This window comes from Nannobrachium achirus (assembly GCF_963921795.1).
Source record: "Nannobrachium achirus genome assembly, chromosome: 1".
Lineage (NCBI taxonomy): Eukaryota > Metazoa > Chordata > Actinopteri > Myctophiformes > Myctophidae > Nannobrachium > Nannobrachium achirus.
Window position 1 is genome coordinate 55,444,968 of NC_137810.1, and position 19,765 is coordinate 55,464,732.

Sequence of the window (19,765 nt, forward strand, 5' to 3'; positions counted from 1 at the left end):
CAACCACTTGTGACAGAGAGAGAGAGAGCGATGAATTCGTGCCACGCTCAATTGTGTGTGTGTGTGTGCGTGCATGCATGCTCGACATTGCTCGTGCGTGCATGCGCACACGTGTGTGCGTGTCCCATGAGTGGCAGGCATCATCTTTCCACTCAGCTGTGTGATATGATGAGAATGAGTGACTCAGACAGGTGTGTGTGCGCCCGTGTGTGCGTTTGTGCGCGTGTGCGCGCGTGTGTGTGTGTGTGGGCGTGCGTGGGCGTGCACGTGAGGACGCACAAGGACACATTGGCCACAGAGGAGCGGTGAGCTCAGTGAGGGGTGGAGCGGCTGATTAAAGTGTTAGAGCAGTGGCACATGTTGCCATGGATGACGAGCTGCAGAGGACTCAGAAACACTCATGTTGACACTCCAACGACAGCCCTGCAAGACAGAGGCAAGAGAACCAGCAGCATAGGAAAGGAGTACGGATGGGTCGATATGAAAATGTCATATCGCGATTATTGTGAGAGAAAAAAAAGAAATCGAGAAATCGAGAGGGAAATCGAGAAAGATTTAGGGAAATCGAGAAATCAACGTAAACACTGTTGCTGAGGGAAGCTACTTCCTGAAGAGACGGCAAGACTCGCTGTGATTGGCCGGTAGTGTATGATCCGCGCTGTGATTGGCCGGTAGTGTATCATGTGGGAGATGATGTCATTTTGCCGGGAAATACAGCCCCTGTCACGGCTCAGTAGAAAACATATAAAGAAAAGGCTTTTGGGGCTGAAATTAACGGGGTGGGTGTTCTAAAACTTTAGCGATTTAATAGTTAGGACAAATTTAAGATTTGTTTTATTAAAAAAGTTACATAGTATTTATTTAAATTTAAATTTAAATACATGAATGCCCTGCTTGATCACTACAGCGTCACACAGAAGGATCAAAGGTAGCAGATCCGCAAGCTCGAAACGCTCAAAATGCACAAAGCGGCGCATTTTGAGCTCGTAGATCTGCTACTTTTGAATTTGAATCCTGAAAAGTAACAGTTTTGGACTTCCACCCAGATTTCAGGTTTCAAGTGACTTTCTTCTTCAAACGAGAACCCTGCAAAACCGATGCAACAGAATCAGCAGCAAAGGAAAGCAGTATAAATTGGTTACTTTACATAAGCAGGGTTGGTGCTCCACACTGAAGCTGAGATCATTCCAAGGTTTTTATTAGAATTTTTATTGAAATAAAAATAATCAGAATATAATACAGCGAGGTGCCTTTGTTTGGTGCTGTTAGGTGTTGTGTGCATTGGTCCTTGATTCCTCTATAATTTGTGTGTGTGTGTGTGTGTGTGTGTGTGTGTGTGTGTGTGTGTGTGTGTGTGTGTGTGTGTGTGTGTGTGTGTGTGTGTGTGTGTGTGTGTGTGTGTGTGTGTGTGTGTGTGTGTGTGTGCGTGCGTGCGTGCATGCGTGTAGTAACCATAATAAATATTAGATGGCAGAGTGTACTGTTGGAAAAGGAGACATTTTTAGCTTTCAAACCCTGGCGTGCCTTCTTCTGAACGCACGCCTTGGCAATACTTCCATACAGTAGCTCATATTCCATAGCTTATTTTCTCCTCCCAGGTTAATTTAAAAGCCTATAGCAAGTACAACCCAAAGATCACATGTAGTCTTTTTTCTTTTTTTTTTTAATGTACCACATATTTGATCTCTTTACGGTCTCCTTTGTGATGAATGATGATAGACAGCTCGTTCTGAAGACAGACAGACAGTTGATGTTCCTGTGCTCACGAATAAGAAGTGAGCCATCCTGTCTCTGTGCTTTGCAGGGGCTGAAATTTCGAGAAGGGCACTTTTGGTGGAAATATCCAAAATAGCAGACCTCCAAACTCACAACGTGTCGTGAGCTTGGAGGTCGACTGTTTTCGGTGCTTGATACCACACTGAACTAAGCATAATGAAGTCAGTATTGGGTTTCTATTAAGGAGAGTTTGGACAATAGGACAAGGCAGTTCTCTTGAATGCATGCGTACGGAAAGAGGGCATTTTACATTTATTTCCCCATAGTAAAAACTGCATTCATGGTCTGGAGAGGGCACTTTTTACAGGCGGATAAAAGGGCAGGGGCTCAAGCCCCCTTTGATGTCTATGTGTGCACATGCCTGGCGTGAATACATTAACGTTGCATATCATGGAAACCTTGCATGTCCAGAAAACGTTCCATTTTATGATAATAGGGTAGCCTACAGTATATAACAGCTATAGTAATTGTGAAAATAGCTGATCTACAAGCTCACAACATGCTTGTAGAACAGCTATTCGCACTACTTTTGTACTACACTCTTGTATGATGAAGTAGGAGAGGTGAAACATGGAGATACAAGGTTTCACGCCCCCAACAGCGACGGCACTCACTCATCAATGCAGAGCCGTTGAATCAACCTGGGCTTCCCATGGGTCACAGCTAATGGAAAGGAGTCGGAGCATAGGTCAAGGGTCAAGAGAGGAGATTTGTCCTGGATCTGATTACAATAATCTTTAGTGCTCCCACCCAAACGCTCATAATATTTAACGGTGTGCGTGACGTCGATGTGTATGTTTGCGCGTGTGAGTGCGTGCGTGTGTGTGCATGTGCATTAATGTGAGTGTGTGCATGCATATGTATGTGCACGTGTGTGTCCATCTTCCACGGGGCGGTCGGAGGAGATCAATCAACCTTTTACAGTCGCGTCAATAGTTTTGTGACAAACGTTTGTCACATTGGCATGTTAACCACATAAATTAAACCCTGGCTTCCAACGGCCCCTGACAATATATTTGCTTTGAGCACCGTATGTGTGTGACAGTCACATAAAACTCAATGATACTCAGAGGCAAATGGACCAAATTATAACCTTTCTTCGTAAATGGCAGAAACTTACTTTTTATATCCTTTTTGTCACCGTTCACTGATCAGCTCCCGTGCTTCTTTCTATATTTTCGTGCGCTCTCCGCCTCCGGGGCTGTGTTCAATTGCCCTTTTTTGATGTTGTAATGTAGACGAACGCCTCCGAACACATGCATGTTTGCTGTTTGTAATATGAATTAACAGCCATAGGCAAGGAGGTTAATTGCATGTACCGTACATGTAACTGCACAGCCTTGAAGTCACTTCCGCACTGACGATGATGGTGACAGTTATGTGAGAATATGAGAGAAGGCCAGTGGTTCTCAACCTGCAGGTCGGGACCCCCAGGGGGGTCCCCACATTATTTTGCGGGGTCCCCAGATGATTAGCCTAATGTGCAACATTGTTTTCTCACTCAACAGTAAACAAACCAACATAACGTCTAAGTGTATAGAGGATATCTGCACATTTCTAATGTGACAATTTAAGGACTTTTTAATACCTCTAAAATGACAAATTAAACATTGGCCAAATTGTCAAATATTAGAAGCAGAAATTGTGAAAATAGCATGCTCACAACGCTCGATTTTCACAATAGAACCGTGTTATACACAACTCTTAGTGCTCGTCAGGGTGGGGGGGTCCCCAGTTAAAATATGATTATTTTGGGGGTCGCGGCCTGAAAAGGTCGAGAACCACTGCTGTAGGCAAGAGAGGAACAATATCACAACTGCCCGGCAGAAACCTCGTATCTCCAAGTTTCAAATTTCAATGTCGCGGTTTTGGAACATACAGTACAGTACAAGGTTTCCACATGACAACGACGACACGACAAATGTGCATCGCGTTCTGGCGTTGCGCCTTTCTCATCGCCTCTCCTTTCACACCTGCGGCTCCTCGTGTTCCTGGGGCTGTCATCTGTATGTGCAGACAGTCCCCGATACGTGGCCCGGTTTAGCCGAGACCTCTTCGCCTCTCTCCACCTACGCTGAATGACTTTTGTTAAATAAATGATCCATTAGCACACAGTGTACGGGCCACCGTAGCCCCATTATTGCCAGTGAGGCACGGAGGCCCTGTTCAACCTCTGCACTGCCTCTCCGCTCTCATTGTGAAATGATGATTTAGGCTAAATAGGGCAGCAGCTGCAGCGTGGCTCCGAGGCAGTCTCCAGGACCGGGCTGGCTTGTGTGTGTGCAATTATTTGAGAAGAAGCGTTTAGGAGATCTGCATTATAGATGGGGCAGAGTCTCTGCTCGGTCTACCTCAAACATTTATGAGGGTGGCAAGAGAAAGGGAGACGGAGAAGGAGAGACAGAGACAGAGAGACAGGAGAGAGTTATGCATGTGGTGGAGGGACGCATCTCGATGAAGACGTAAAGCTGCTCCTGAACCCCATCTGTAGAATCTGTCTGTGATTGTTTACCCACATGTTACTAGGAATTGGACGATAAGTGATATTATCGTTTATCGTGATAAAAAACAAAAACACTCGTGATAATCGTATCGTGGAGATTTCATTGTCTCCACCAGCCGAAGGCAGGGGGAGAGTATGTTTTCACCCCTGTCCGTCCGTGCGTCCGTCCGTGCGTCCGTCCGTGCGTCCGTCCGTCCGTGCGTCCGTGCGTCCGTGCGTCCGTCCGTCCGTCGTCCGAGTTTGTGTACAGCTAATCTCCGGCACCGTTGGCCCGGTCGCTGCCAAAATGAGCACACACACTCCCTGGATGCCAATTCAGAACCTCTGCCCCACATTTTTCAAATGGCCCTGTTCTAGCGCCACCATGAGGCCGATGTTTGCAAAACACATTTCTGTACATTACTCCTACAGATTTTGTCCTAATCACGCAAATCGGTAGACAGTGTCTCTACAGTCATGTGATCGACACGGATCTGTCTGATTGTCCATATTCCATCCTGATTGGCTGATATTGGCTTTCAAAGTTTGTAAGATTGGTCCATTTTGGACAAAATGCCGCAAATCACAAATGCAGAGTGCAATAGACCTTTTGTCAGCCTTCTGATTGGTCCCTGAGACTCCCTGACTGGCCAACCAGAAAAAACATTCACTTTTTGCTATCGGGGGTGGAGTTTGTGCAGTGGAGAATGTTGCTTCAGCCTTTCAAAAACTGTCCGCAGTGCGGAGCACGGCAATCGCCTGGTACGGCCGCGGCAGTAGGGGGCGATCTCGCTCATCATAATGAATAAGCTTCAACAAACTAGTTCACATGGACCTTATCAATGGTCTAACTAGTTACGATTGGGTACATATATTTTAAATGGGCAGAATTATGTGTATGTGAGGAGAACAGATTATAGTTCTCCTCTTCCTACCCAAGATTCAATGCGCTTTCTATTGCTATTTCTATTCTCTCTCTGATCCAGAGGATTAAACTAATTAAAACATATATTTTCGGGGGGAAACTACTGTTTTGCTATGTAATTACTGTACCCTTTTCTTCCCTTTTTATTAATATCACGTAGATGTGTTTTTTTTGGTACTTTATATAGCTGTAATGAGGCTATGAACAAAAAAAAAATCCCATCCACTTCCACTATAAAAGAATCTGCGATAGTGATTCTGTCCCACTGGGATTAAACACATTAAAACATATATTTTCGGGGAAACCCCCTGTTTTGCAATGTAACTACTGTACCTTTGTCTTCCCTTTTTATTAATATCACCTAGATGTTTTTCCTTTGGTACTTTATATAGCTGTAATGAGGCTATGAAAACATAAAAAAATCCCATTCACTGCCACTATAAAAACAATCTGCCCAGGGAAAATGTCCCATCATAGTAACAGGGCATGGGGCGGGATTTGCAAACTAGTCTATTAACATGAAATCGCGCACACACGTTCCCACTAGGCCGAGGAATCTTTGAAATCAGCCACATGGTGGCGCTATAACTATTTGTGGTTTTACCTATTACTCCACCGATCAGTTTCAAACTTTGTAAGCGCACTCCCTATAGGCCAAGGAAAAACCCTTTCCTTGTATTTTTCACATCAGCCTTTTATAGCGCCACCAGGAGGCCGACTTATGTAAGACACATTTTTGGATATTACTCATTCAGATTTTACCCAAAATTAACACAAATCAGTACACAGTATCTCTACAGTCATATGATCAAGACGGATCTGTCCCGTATTAACTCATCTAGTGCCATTCACGAGATGTCTCGCGAAATGTACTCGAGTATCTGTAGTGCCAGGGTTAGGGATATCTCTGGAAAAGTAATAGATTACTGTAACGGCGAGTACATTACCGAGAAGAATCGCCGGCGGTCCGGAGACGAAATCCGTCGCTGATTTCGCATCATCACGGCTCCACGAGCACAAAATAGTCCCATCCATAACATTGAGGTGGACCATTATCTCAAAACTACACTTTAGAAGCTAGGATGGAGGCAGATGCTCGCTTATGTTACACAATGATAAAAGCTCCGGTCGGCCATTACACAACTCCACGTGGACACAGATCGGTTCCGGCGCACGATCCGATGACGTCAGACCGGAAGTGATTGCGAGGTGGACTTCTGGCCTTCAAAATAAGACAACGCAAGTGAATGGGACCTGAAGGAGGCACTTTGGACATTATAATCCGTTAATGTCTGGGGCTCTGAATGAGTTAAATATTCAATCCTGATTGGCTAAGATTGGCCTCCAACCTTTGCAGGATTGATCCGTTTCGAACAAAATGCCTCAAATCAAACACAGCGTGCAATTGTAATGAAATTGTGCACGCACATTCGCAAAAGGCCAAGGAAGAAATTACACTACAAAATGTTCAAATCAGCCTCATGGTGGCGCCATGAAAGGTCTAAGATTGGTGAAGAACACATGCCACCCTTTTTACATTGGCCTATTATACCACCACCAGGACGCGTGGCTGGTGGAGACCTGTGCTCGGAAGAGCACTTCTTCTAGTTTATTGTGATATCGTCCTCCGTCATGCACTGGGATCAATTCACCTTTTATTTGCTGAGCTGCATATCCATTACCACTTAAACCCTCTATAATTGGTAAAAGGTACTTATAATATACGTACTTGATCCGTCTTTTTTCACTCTCTATCAAATGTCTTTGCCAAAAATAGCCGATCTGCAAGCTCACAGCGCGCCACATTGTGACGCGTTGTGGCGCGTTGTGAGCTTGTAGATCTGCTATTTTTTGGCAAAGGTTCCGCCCCAGGATAATGGATTTTGATTATCGCGATGATATCGTAAATTTCTTTGGTCATAATAATCGTGATATGAAATTTTCATATCGTCCCATCACTAGAGCTTACTCGGGAAACAATTGTGGGCATCTCCTGTTGTCATTCATCTGTGAACCGTGTCAGTCAACAATAATGTGGGAACACAACCTGACATTAGTCTGTCTATTTACCCTACTAGATCTCCCTACACACAGCTGATTCAAATTAATGATCAATGCTTATATTATCAAGCACTCAAGTCACCATTTAATCCCCATGAGTGGAAGGTACTTTTACCTTTTATTTCTACTCCATTACATCTCAGAGGCTCCCTTGAGGCTATTTCAAAATAGCCAATCTACAAGCTCACAAAGGGTCGCCACACATTGTGAGCTTGTGCATCTGCTATTGTGAGTATTTATACTTTTACTTGAGGGGGAAAAGAAATGACTTCTTCCATCATTGCCATGCAGTATAGCCAGGCAGTAAGTAGGCAGACTAATATGTGACCTTTTAGGTTGTGTGTTTTTCCACATTATTATTGACTGACACGGATCACTCAAATGAATTGAATGAATGACAACAGGAAGCTATAATTCACGCAAGGCCTCGTGGGACTGGAAACTGGTGGCAGTGGCCACTCTGAATCAGGCCTCATCAATATATCCGTCCATGGACAAATGTGTCTGTGACAAAGACTTAAGGACAAGTCTTTGTCCGTGGCAAAATTTGGACTTTGTTTTACACACCATTATTCTTATTTTCATCGTATAACCAATTACTGAATGTCAAGTATCCAGGCTTTCTTCAGAATTATGTATGACACTGATTTACTATGATACTATGGCACATTATGAGTGCATTAGTACTAGTGGTTCTCAAACATTTCAAGTGCAAGGACCCCCATAACTCTGAGAGTGAACAAATGGAACCAAATGGACATGTTGGGGTCCATTTGGTTCCATTTGTAAACTTAAGAGTTACAAACATGTTATGGTCATTCAGGGCTAGCTCTTTATGTGTTTCCGGTAATATTATTGTCCACTCATTTTGTATCTCTGTGGCAAAAATATATATTTTGACAAAGATTTCCACCACAAGCCAGCATGGTGATGACCCCTGCTCTGAATTCTTATAGAATTACAGTGACCCAGACACAAGAAAGTATACTGTACCTGTATGTAGATCATGTGCTGTGTGTGTGTGTGTGTGTGTGTGTGTGTGTGTGTGTGTGTGTGTGTGTGTGTGTGTGTGTGTGTGTGTGTGTGTGTGTGTGTGCGTGCGTGTGTGCGTGTGTGTGTGTGTGTGTTTTCAAGTATCTAGAGAGCACCTAGTTTACAAAAGTTTTGTCAGTTTCATGCTGTTTTTAAAGGTTAGGTTACATCCTTGTTTTCATTTGCATCTTTCTTTTTTTCCCCTCCTCTGCCCCCTTTTCTTTATTATAAAGCGACATCTCATTCCTTAGACAGCAGCCCGAGTTCAAACGATCAATTTGGGGAGGAATAAAAAGCACATTAACCTGTCTCAGTCTATCTGCTGAGCGTGGGGTCAACCCAATCACAGGGATTCTAAAAAGGAGCAGAACTCTGGAAAATTAGTTCCGGGCCGCTGCCCGTTTGCTCTTGCAGAAACAAACGCCTCAATCAGTCCTGTCAGAAAACTCCCGCACAGTCAGTCAGTTTGTGTGAGTCAGAAGAATGAAAGCCAACAAAAGGCCGGCACAGGGCTTTACTTCACACAAAGGCAGCCAAACACGTTGTCATCCATATTCATCCGCAGTAAACCTCCAGACAGTGGGGAGAGTTATAATTATTGCATGTTCGTGTTGTATGTGTTTGGGCCAGGGGCAGAATAGCAACGGCAGCCTCCTAATAATGAGCAGAGGATGTTTGTCTTGTTGCCACTATTTAAATCCAGACCAGGGACATGCCTGAGAATGTTAGAGAGGCAGGGGCTGACATTTCTAAAAAGGCCTTTTGGTGAATAATAGAAAATAGCAGACCTCCAAGCTCACAACGCGTCGCGCTGCACGCGTTGTTGTGAGCTTAGAGGTCGGCTATTTTCGACGCTTGATTTCTACACAGAGAGGGCAATTCTTTCAACATAAGATGGTGCATTCAAGTTCAGGAGAGTTTGGACAAGGCAATTCCCTTGAATGCTGCCTTCAGGTATGGCATGGAAGGAGGCCATTTGTATTTATTTCACCATAGTAAAAACTCTATTCCTGGTCTGGAGAGGACACTTTTTTTTACAGATGGATAAAAGGCCAGGGGCTCAAGCCCCCTTTGATGTGTATGTGCACGTGCCTGATCCAGAGTGTTAATGTAACTCTTGAGAGTGTACAAAATGAGGGGGCGCAGTGGTTAGCTCTTCGCCTCACAGCTAGAAGGTCCTGGGTTCGATTCCCGCCGGGGGACGCTGTGGGCACTGGCGGCGTGTTCCTCCCTCCGCGTCATCAGCGCCCACACCCTAGGTGGGGTTGGTGATAGGGCCTTTCTGTGTGGAGTTTGCATGTTCTCCCTGTGTCTCCTAGGGTTGATACCCTCACAAAAACATGCACGTAATCCTGGTCCCAATAATGCCTCCCCCTGGCAAGCCAGGGCGCATGATGGAGGGGAAAGGAACTGGTTGGAATAACCACGCGCTACGTCCAAACCAGGGAAATCTCCACTGTCAGGTGAAAAGAAGCAACTTGGACTCCTCATGCATAGAAGCATGAGGTCAGTCCATTGTCTCCCCAGGCAGAGGGAGAGCAGAGCCCAGGATTACATAGGCAATTGGCACTGGGTGAAAAAATGGGTTACAAAATTGTGGGATAAATATATACAAAAAAAAGAGAGTGTACAAAATGTGAGCAAATGGAACCCTTGTACGGTCATTTGCTTACATTTTGTACATTCTCAGAGTTACACGTGGATAGGAGAACACTACTGCGTGTCAGAGGAAACGGCAGTGTGAGGAGTGGACATCCAACAGGCATAATGGTTCTCTTAAGAGGAAATGAGCCAGTGCCCACTCTCTTGTTTCTCTGTATCTCTCTCTTCATCGCTGTCTTTATTCCCCCACTATCCATCTATCTCTCCCAGTGTCCTGTACCCCGTCCCCCCCTTTCTGTGTCAGTGGCGTGATAAATGACAATAGATAGTGCAGCGTGTTGCTACAGCTAGTGTGGCATGGCAATTTGGCTGGAGTTACACGCTTCAAAGGCACTCTGCTCGGCTCTGTTCGTGTTCCCTGTCATCCTCTCAGCCTCTCTCCCTCTGTGTTTCTGAGTCACGCAGCCATCCACGGTACATATGCAGTAACACGGCTGTTGATGATCACACACGCAACGCAATGCCTTGCACATGCACACACGGGTATACAAATATGTAGGGTTGGGGACGGTAACCGCCGTACCGACGTACCACGGTACTGTATACCGCGGCCTACCGCGATGTCAGGGTCCTTACCGCGGTCAAAAAAGACAATAAAGAGGCAATTTTTTATTGAGAACGAGCGAGTTTTAAAACGGGGGTGAACGCCGCATGCGCTCCATGCCGCTCTGCTCTGGACCATGTTTGGAAGCGTAATGGACCATCAGTTTCCTTTTCATCGAAAATGAAACTAACGCTAGACCCTATAGGTTTTGCCGTCACACGGAGACAGAGAAATCCCCACTGGAGCAGCTGTCTCGTAGCAGGCAGCAGCGTTAAACTTTCTCCATAATATCCACACGACACAAGTATGTTTATACATACCTTGTGGCAGATTCTTTTTTATTCATACGGACAGAGCGCGAGCCGCGAGGACTAAAACCGAAAATGAAACCAGCTTCTACTTTTTCCAACTGACTCCGTCGGCAATTTTACAACCTTTTGTGTCAAGTCTTGTAACTAACCAAAACCTGTCGGGGGCAGCCAGAATGTGCCGCTCCACAGCCCGGGTTATACATCCCCTTACAGCACAGCGGGTCTGGCTTTGAAAGGAGCAGATCTACAAGCTCACAACACGTTGCATCCGCGACGCGTTCTGAGATTGTAGATATGTGCACTGTCGGGTTACTATAGTAACGTAGGCTGCTACTGGGGCTTGCACAGATCTACAAGCTCAGAACGCGTCGCGGATGCAACGTGTTGTGAGTTTGTAGATCTGCTCCTTTCAAAGCCAGACCCGCTGTGCTGTATGGGGATGTACAGTATAACTCGGGCTGTGGAGCGGCAAATTCTGGGCAGATGATTGGAATATTTTGGCTTATCGCCGAACCTTAATTGATAGATACGGGGGTGCGGTAATTACCGCAATACCGGCGGTAAATGGGAAGACGGTTACCGCGATAACATAATGTCGATACCGACCCACCCCTATACCGGTATGTAAGTACTGCATGCAATGCATGATGCTTGTGTGTGTGTGTGTGTGTGTGTGTGTGTGTGTGTGCACGGTATGTGTGGATGTGTGCGGGTGCACAGTCTGCACACACACACGCACACACGCACTCTAGGGATGGGACGATATGAAGATTTCATATCACGATTATTGTGACCAAAGAAATTGCGATTTACGATATCATCGCGATAATCAAAATATCCCCAACATCCATTATCCTGGGGAACATTTGCCAAAAAATAGCTGATCTACAAAACGCAACGCGTTGTGAGTTTGTAGATCAGCTATTTTTTGGCAAAGAGATTTGGTAGAGAGTGAAAAAAAAATACTGTATCATGTACATTATTTACAGGTCCGTTTTACCAATTATAGAGGGTTTAAGTGGTACCGGATATGCAGCTCGGCAAATAAAAGGTGAATTGATCCCAGTGCATGACAGAGGACGATATCACGATACATGTAATTTCCATGATACGATTATCATGAGTGTTTTTTTATTATTTTTTTTTATCACGATAAACGATAATATTGATAATCCCAATCACGGGGATTCTAAAAGGAGCAGAACTCTGGAAAATTTGTTCCGGACCGCTGCCCGTTTGCTCTTGCAGAAACAAACGCCTCAATCAGTCCCGTCAGAAACTCCTGCACAGTCAGTTTGTGTGAGTCAGAAGAATGAAAGCCAACAAAAGGCCGGCACAGGGCTTTACTTCACACAAAGGCAGCCAAACACGTTGTCATCCATATTCATCCGCAGTAAACCTCCAGACAGTGGGGAGAGTTATAATTATTGCATGTTCGTATTGTATGTGTTTGGGCCAGGGGCAGAATAGCAACGCCAGCCTAATCGCCCCATCCCTGACGCACACACACCCACATCCACACGCACACGCACACGCACACGCTGACAGTCAAACACCCACAGGTGGTTTGAAGAACCCCCGGGTCAATTTCCGCCAAATAAATTGAATTGCAACTTTTCGCAGCCGCGCCGCAGAGCGCTGTCCTCCAGTTCATTTTCTGCTCCGCAGGAAACATACCTGAATATCTTTAAACGTTTCCCTTTTTTTCCTCCTTCACCCATTCCTTCTCCCCTCCCCTCTCACTCTGTCACGGTGCTCTCTCTCCACCCTCACTGATTACATTTGAGTTCCCTCCTCCTCTCCAGCCTCCTCCCTCCCTCCTCCTCCTCTTCTTTTCTTCTCCTTCACTTCTCATCCTTCCGTTCCTCTGCTGTACTTCTCACCACGTCGTCGCTGTCGGGCAGAAACCTTGTATCTCCATATTGATAATTTTGTGTTTTTTTTTTCATGAATTAATGCTCTACTTCAGTGTTTCTCAATCTCAAATGGGGGTATGACGTGTACCCCCCACTGCAGGGGGTACGTGAGAAAAAACTAGAAAATGGGAATATGTATTTTAGTATTGAGGTCAATGATAAAACATTGACAGACTTTGTGTGAACCTGCTCATCTGTAAATTGTTAAACCAAATTACATCAATACCTTGACTAGTACAACTGTTATTGAATAGAAAGCAATGTTTATTTGCCATTATGCTGTTTTATTTTGAACATATTGGCTTGGGAACTGGACTCTCGATGTAAAATAATCTTTCTAAGCTAAATGCTGGTGTCAAGGGGAAGGTACTCGGCTTCAGAAATCAGTATTGAGAAACACTGCTCTGCAGCCTCACGCGAAAGCATCAAAAGTCAAAAGATGCTTTTGAATTTGAATCCTCAGTATGAGGTTTCCACCCGACAGAGTCAATACATTATTCTCTCTCCGTTCCCACCTGGCCTCCTTTACTTCTATTTGACTCTCATTTCCATGCATTCTTCTCCACATACCCTCTCTCCTCCCCTTTTCCTTTATTATCCCTCCAGGTGTCTTCCTCTCATGACTCTCTCTTGCGTGTGCCCTCTCTCTGCACCCTTTCCCTTCCTCTTCTCTTCTCCCTCCTTCAATCTCTCCCTCACTCCTCTCTCTCTCTCTCTCTCCCTCCCTCCCTCTCCCTTCCAGCGTGTTGTTCTTTGGCGCGGGGAGGCTGTATGGAAATTGCTCTGCAGTGCAGAGACGGGGGGCTGAAAACAAGCCTAAAGCCCTTCAGGGCCTTTCTTCCACTAATACATTTCATTTCCTCGCTCTCTCGCAACCCCTCACCCCTCTCTCTCTCTCTCTCTCTGTCTCTCTCTCTCTCTCTCTCTCGTCTCCATCAGGAAATGCCCAGGCTCATACCGTATGAGCGCATGGGGGCTAACGGGAGCTTTAGTCCCGGGGCCCCCGAAAGCTCCAGAGGGCCCGGGCGGCCCGCAAGCGCCAATCAACCATCAATCACGCTCAGCTTTTTTGCAACCGCCTGTTCCAACCTCTGTGTATGTGTGTGCGTGCCGGCGTGTGCGTGCCGGCGTGCGCGTGCGCGTGACTGACACACTGGCCCACTATAAGCCCATGTGTGAACCTGATGTGTACCCTAGACTTTATGGAGTGCTAATGCATAAGTCATGTTTGAAGAGGCCTTGAGGAGTGCCCCCATAGGCTTTGTGCATTAACTGATGCACCCACAGGGACCCTCTCTGTTGACACGGGTTCACGTGATTGCACCTGAAAGATTCATGAAGCTCAGACTATATTAATACCGTTGGCCCCTAACCCACCTCGCTGCAGTGACAGAGATCTGAGGGAGGGGATGGAAGAGATCGCTTTGATGAAGAGATACGGGGACACAAACAGCTGCACTGTAACTAAGTACATTTACTTGAGTACTGCACTTAAATACAGATTTGGAGTATCTATACTTTACTATATTTGTATTATTATTATTTTTTTTACTTTTTTGACATTTCTTCTCCCAATTTGGTCATTATGCTAATTATTTCCTCCCCACATGTTTCTATGTGTTGTCACTGCTGTTGTATCCTACTGACTCTACTGACTACCTGCCAGTGAGGAGCCCCCACTGAGAGGACGTAGAGCCTCCGAAGTTAATACTGGAGATGTGATGTACGGCATGTATTTCTCCACAGAGAGGGCAATTCGTTCAGCATAAGATGCTGCCTTCAAGTTCAGGAGAGTTTGGACATGGCAATTCTCTTGAATGCTGCCCGGCCTCAGGTATGGCATGGAAAGAGGGCATTTGCATTTCTTTCACCATAGTAAAAACTGCATTCATGGTCTTTAGAGGGAACTTTTTTACAGACGGGTGCACACATAGACAGACGTCTATGTGCGCACGTGCCTGGTGTGTGTGTTAGCAAGGGTCATAGTGTGGCATCACGGTCTCCCTGGTTCACATGTCCCCCTGCTGGCCTCAGAGTGTACCCTTCACATAAACTAATACACAGCTCAGCTGTACAAATGGACCCTTAGGGGTTCATTTAATTGAATGTGCACTTTCAAGAGGATTTGCAGGATTTTGCAGTGTAGGCTGGTGACTGTTGGGGTCTGAGATGAGAGGTCATGTGTACAAGAAGCTTCTGTGTGTGTGTGTGTGTGTGTGTGTGTGTGTGTGTGTGTGTGTGTGTGTGTGTGTGTGTGTGTGTGTGTGTGTGTGTGTGTGTGTGTGTGTGTGTGTGTGTGTGTGTGTGTGTGTGTATGTCTCTCTGTCCATAATGTATGAGTACGGCCTCAACAGCTGCAATACCGCTGGGTCCATTGATATATAGAGGCTTTTTACATTTTTTTCAAGCCTATCTCGAGTGCCTCGACCTCGATTGCTATGAATGTACGTATTGGCCTATAGATAATTCTTCCTCTCTCTTTGAATAGTATTTCCTTCCACAAGCACCAGCGGTTTGAGGACACGGTTGTTTTCTTCCGTTCAGGTTAGAATGTCTGAGAGTTTGAGTGCCAGAGGGCTGAATGTGTGAGGAAAGCAGGTGAAAAGACACAAGGCCAGGAGCCCTTGCATCCTGGCATCCTGAGCGCTCAGGATGTGCCAAAGGGACAACGTAAAAAAAAAAACATGTAGCCCAGAGCAAGTAAACATGGTGAACAATAGCAGTACTGTACTGAACTAAGTACTGTGGGTAGACTGGTTGTGAACCACTCCACATGGCATCATGTTGTATTGTCTTTGAACAAGAAGCTGTCCCCTTAAGTTAACTGCTCAGTCGTCCAGCTTAACCCGGAAATCTTTTGTAATTTGCTTTTGTAGGAGCTGAGACCGGAGAGAGAGAGAGACACTGCTGTGTGTGAATCACACGATTACAGGCTTAAGAAAGTGGGCGAAAGTGTTTGTATACAATCTCTCAATATTTGCAGTTAATCTGGCCAATATTGGTTACTTGTTCTCAGGTTTTTGTTACTCAGATCAGTGGTTTTCAACCTTTTTCATATCAAGGTCCATTATTTATTTGGCATCTGAGCCACGGACCACCATTGAGAGTGTAAAATGAAGGGTCCATTTGGTTTCATTTTACACAAAAATATGCTCTATTCGCCATACAATTTTGAAAGGCAAAACAGGGAATATAACAGGGGCGGCAGTGGCTCGGGGGTAGAGAACCCGGAGGGTTCCCGAAGGGCTCCCAGTTCGATCCCGGGCTCCCCCAGAGTTAGTGTCGAAGAGTCCTTGAGCAAGACTCTGAACGCCTAGTTGCTCCTGGTGAGCAGGTTGGTGCCTTGCATGGTTTCCTCCGCCATCGGTGTATGAATGTGTGTGTGAATGTAATGCACAATCTCTGTAAATTGCCTTGGATAAAGGTGCTATATAAATGACTTGGTATGACTATGAGGCACAACATTGTTCTCTCTGCATTCTACTTAATATGCGACTACTTACCTTGTTGTTTAGCGACTCTAGAGTTCATGCTTAGTCTGCTTTCTCCTATCTCACACTTAAGTCGCTCTGTATATACGTAAGCCTAAATTGTAATTGCAATACGGAATGCAGAAGATTAAAAAATAATCTGTTTTGAGTGCACGGTTAAAGTGTCACGATTAAGGAAATACAAAAGCAGTCTGCATAAAATCACATCAAATTTAACAGCAGGCCAGGTTTAGAGTTTCATGTGCATTGTTGAAGTGGCAAGCTTAAAGAAAAAATATACCAATTTAAAAGCTGTAGATTGATAGACCATACCCCACACACACATACAGGTACATACACACATACATACACATGATACTGTATGTCAATTACATTACTGACAATTAATGTGAGTAATGTAACACATTCATGCATTGAAAAGCGATTTACCATTTATTAATAGACACAGTGGAGTGACAAAGTGAGAGAACAGAGAAAGAAAGCGAGACACTTAGGCGCCGTTCACACTGCGTTTTGGCAACGTGAATAACGCAAAAGTCAGATAGGCCTTCCGTTCAGACGACAACGGCATTTTCGGGGGTTAAAAACGGAACGATCTGGATCCGCAGATTTGGGTGGAAAAGCTGACTCCTCTCTCCCCTCGCGTCACCGAGTGAACGGCATAAACGCAAGAAGCAACAACGCATGTTAGGCTTTTTCTCTCCTACAAATATATACAGAATACCCTCTTCAGCGTTGTCTTTCGATGGCCGAGTGGTTAACGCATGGTGTTTTTGATCCACGGGTCCCAGGTTCGCGTCCCGCTTGTGTCTCTTCTTTTCACCACCACGAACAACATTTCTTTTTTGTTTTTGCGGCCATAAAGTTATTATTATTATCCATGACGGAGGCTATGAGCCGACTCAGCGCCGTTATCGAGTTATGTGAATAATAATGTAATAATAATAATAATAACTTTATCACGAAAAAAAAAAAGAAAAAGACGTCTGCGTTGGGCAAGCGGGGACGCGAACCCGGGGCTCACGGACCAAAAACACAATGCCTTAACCGCTCGGCCACCAAAACACAACACTGAGTATGGTATTTTGTATGTATTTGTAGGAAAGAAAAAGCCTAACATGTGTTGTTGCGTCTTGCACACTCGTGACATGGACACTACATCATTTCAGCTTCATATGAACGCTTGATAAAAAGGCAAAACGCAACAGCAATATCCCGGGACCTCACCGTTTTCTCTACAGAGCGTTGCCGTATGTACGGGGCCTTAGAGTACTTATATGACTGGAGTCCCTCAGGGCTCTATACAGTAGTGACTTTTCTGTTTTGACTGTACATTAAAGGACAACTTTGTTTTTTTACAACAAGGGTTCATATTTTGGTTTGTAATTAGAGAAAACAAAAGTTGAGTGTTAAAATGTTTTCATATAATGCTTTCTATTGTTTTAGCGATTTTAGTATTTTGATTTCAGTGGGTGGGGGCATGCGTACAAGTGGCTAATTATGTCTTTTTAGACACAATAAGCCGGCAATTTCTTTGTTACTATTTACACCAGCCCCCATAAGTCACATCTGCCCATGAAAGATTGCGGTGCATCTTGGAAATGGGCTTATTGTGTCTAAAAAGACATATTTAGCCACTTGCATGCATATCAAAATCGTTAAAATCACTAAAACGATAGAAAGAAGTAAATGAAAACATTTTAGCACTTATCTTTTCTCATCTTTAATGAGTTACATAGTTACATACTTTTTCAAATCTGTATGTTAGAGTATGTTGACACAATAACTGGGATCGTTGTATTTTGTATTTTGTCTCTCACCTCTCCTATTGAGACATTTAAGCCCTTTGCACACAGGACAGTTGCGTTTTTTTCGTTTGCGGCATGAATAAAACGCATTGGATTTGGTGTGCAAGGCTGTGCGGAATCGGCGCTGCGGATCCAAAAAGGAGTCATAAAAGGAGTGATGAGTTTTTTACCGCATGCGACAAGACGCACGAATCGAACTGGTTTCGATCGAGAAAAAAACGCACGGCGGCAGCCACTCGTCGCATGGCTAATTCGGAGCCGGTGTGCATGAGGTCATAGAGAATCATTGTTTTCTTTTCAAAAAATGATATTGTCCGTTTTATCCGTGCGGTTAAACGCGCCTGTGTGCAAAGGGCTTTAGTTTGTGTCTCACCTAGACACAGGATCTGACCTGGGTGTTCAAGATTACATTTATCCCCTGAGCAAGCAGACAGCCTCTATTAGCTCAATGGTAACAATGTCAGCACTTGTGCATGAAACCGGGTTCAAATCCGGGGTAGAAGAGGAAAGTTACTTCATACAGTATACAGTATAAATTGATGCCTCTATTTTGCGTTGCTTTATCACGGCATAACATTTGAAATTCTGTGTGAATATACTCATGACACACAAGGCAGTCAAAAATATTTTCTGACGAATCAATTGCAGGAATAAGATGCCATCGGTGTGTAGGAGTTGCAAGGTTATGCATGCTGAGAGGTGACAGATGAGATGAAGAGGTGTGCTGGTGTTGCCATGCTGCTTCCTTCAGGATATTCCACTTGTTCAATCATTAATGATGGGATGGATTATTGAGTTTGGAGCACAGTTTCTAACCTTAGCAGTTCCCCCAGAATATTGTTGTTCTTCTCAGCTACTGTACTGCCCTCTCTACTCCTTCCCTCTATAGCAGGGGTCTTCAATGTTTTCAGGCCAAGTTACCCTTAGTTGAGAGAGAGATGAAGCAGGGACCCCCACAACCTTTTCAAAGATTCCATATAGTTTCATTGTTTGACAGCACAATCATCAGTGTATTTTGGATTCATGTCAATTTGTGTTTTCAGACATTTAACCACTTGAACAGTAGCTGGGTAGAAACTGGTCAAAAATCATCAATTTTGTGCACTTGGTGAAAAGTTTTTGATTTTTGGTATGGTGTTAGGTATGGGTATAAGGTTTTCAAAAACCATCGCAAACAAGTTGGGCTCGCCCCCTAGTGGTCTGTTCGCAATAAGTAACTCGAATTTTGCTTCTGGGGGGGTCCCTGGAACTAAATATTTTGAGATGGGGGTCCGTGGCCAAATACATATCATTTTGGGGGTCCTTAACATAAAAAGGTTTGCGCACCACTGACATAGAAACATAGGTTTTTCAAAAAACCATTCAAAGACTTTTTTTTCACGATTTTTCAAAAATAGCAGATCTACAAGCTCGCAGCGCGGCACTCGGTGCCGCACTGTGAGCTTGTATATCTGCTATTTTTCAATTTTAAAAGTTAAAGCACAAAATGTGAGTGAATCCTTGTACCCAGAATTTGGTGCGACATCCCTGGGAGTGAGCAGAGATACGGGTATTGGAATTTTGCTTATGGCTGCATCTCTTTGGAGAGTAGGCTAATCACTTTTTCAGCAGTTCAACTCTGTGTGTGTGTGTGTGTGTGTGTGTGTGTGTGTGTGTGTGTGTGTGTGTGTGTGTGTGTGTGTGTGTGTGTGTGTGTGTGTGCTTTCACTGGGACCTAGGGAGCTCCTTAAGAGCTGAGATAGGCTGGCTCCACCTGT

The 19,765-nt window shown here is 44.7% G+C and overlaps 1 protein-coding gene across 1 annotated transcript in view; it reads left to right on the forward strand.

Moving 5' to 3' along the window:
* ncanb (neurocan b) overlaps positions 1-19,765 on the forward strand; it is a gene marked incomplete at both ends in the record, with an annotated part of 212,206 nt that overhangs the window by 118,448 nt on the left and 73,993 nt on the right. The window lies entirely within an intron of this gene.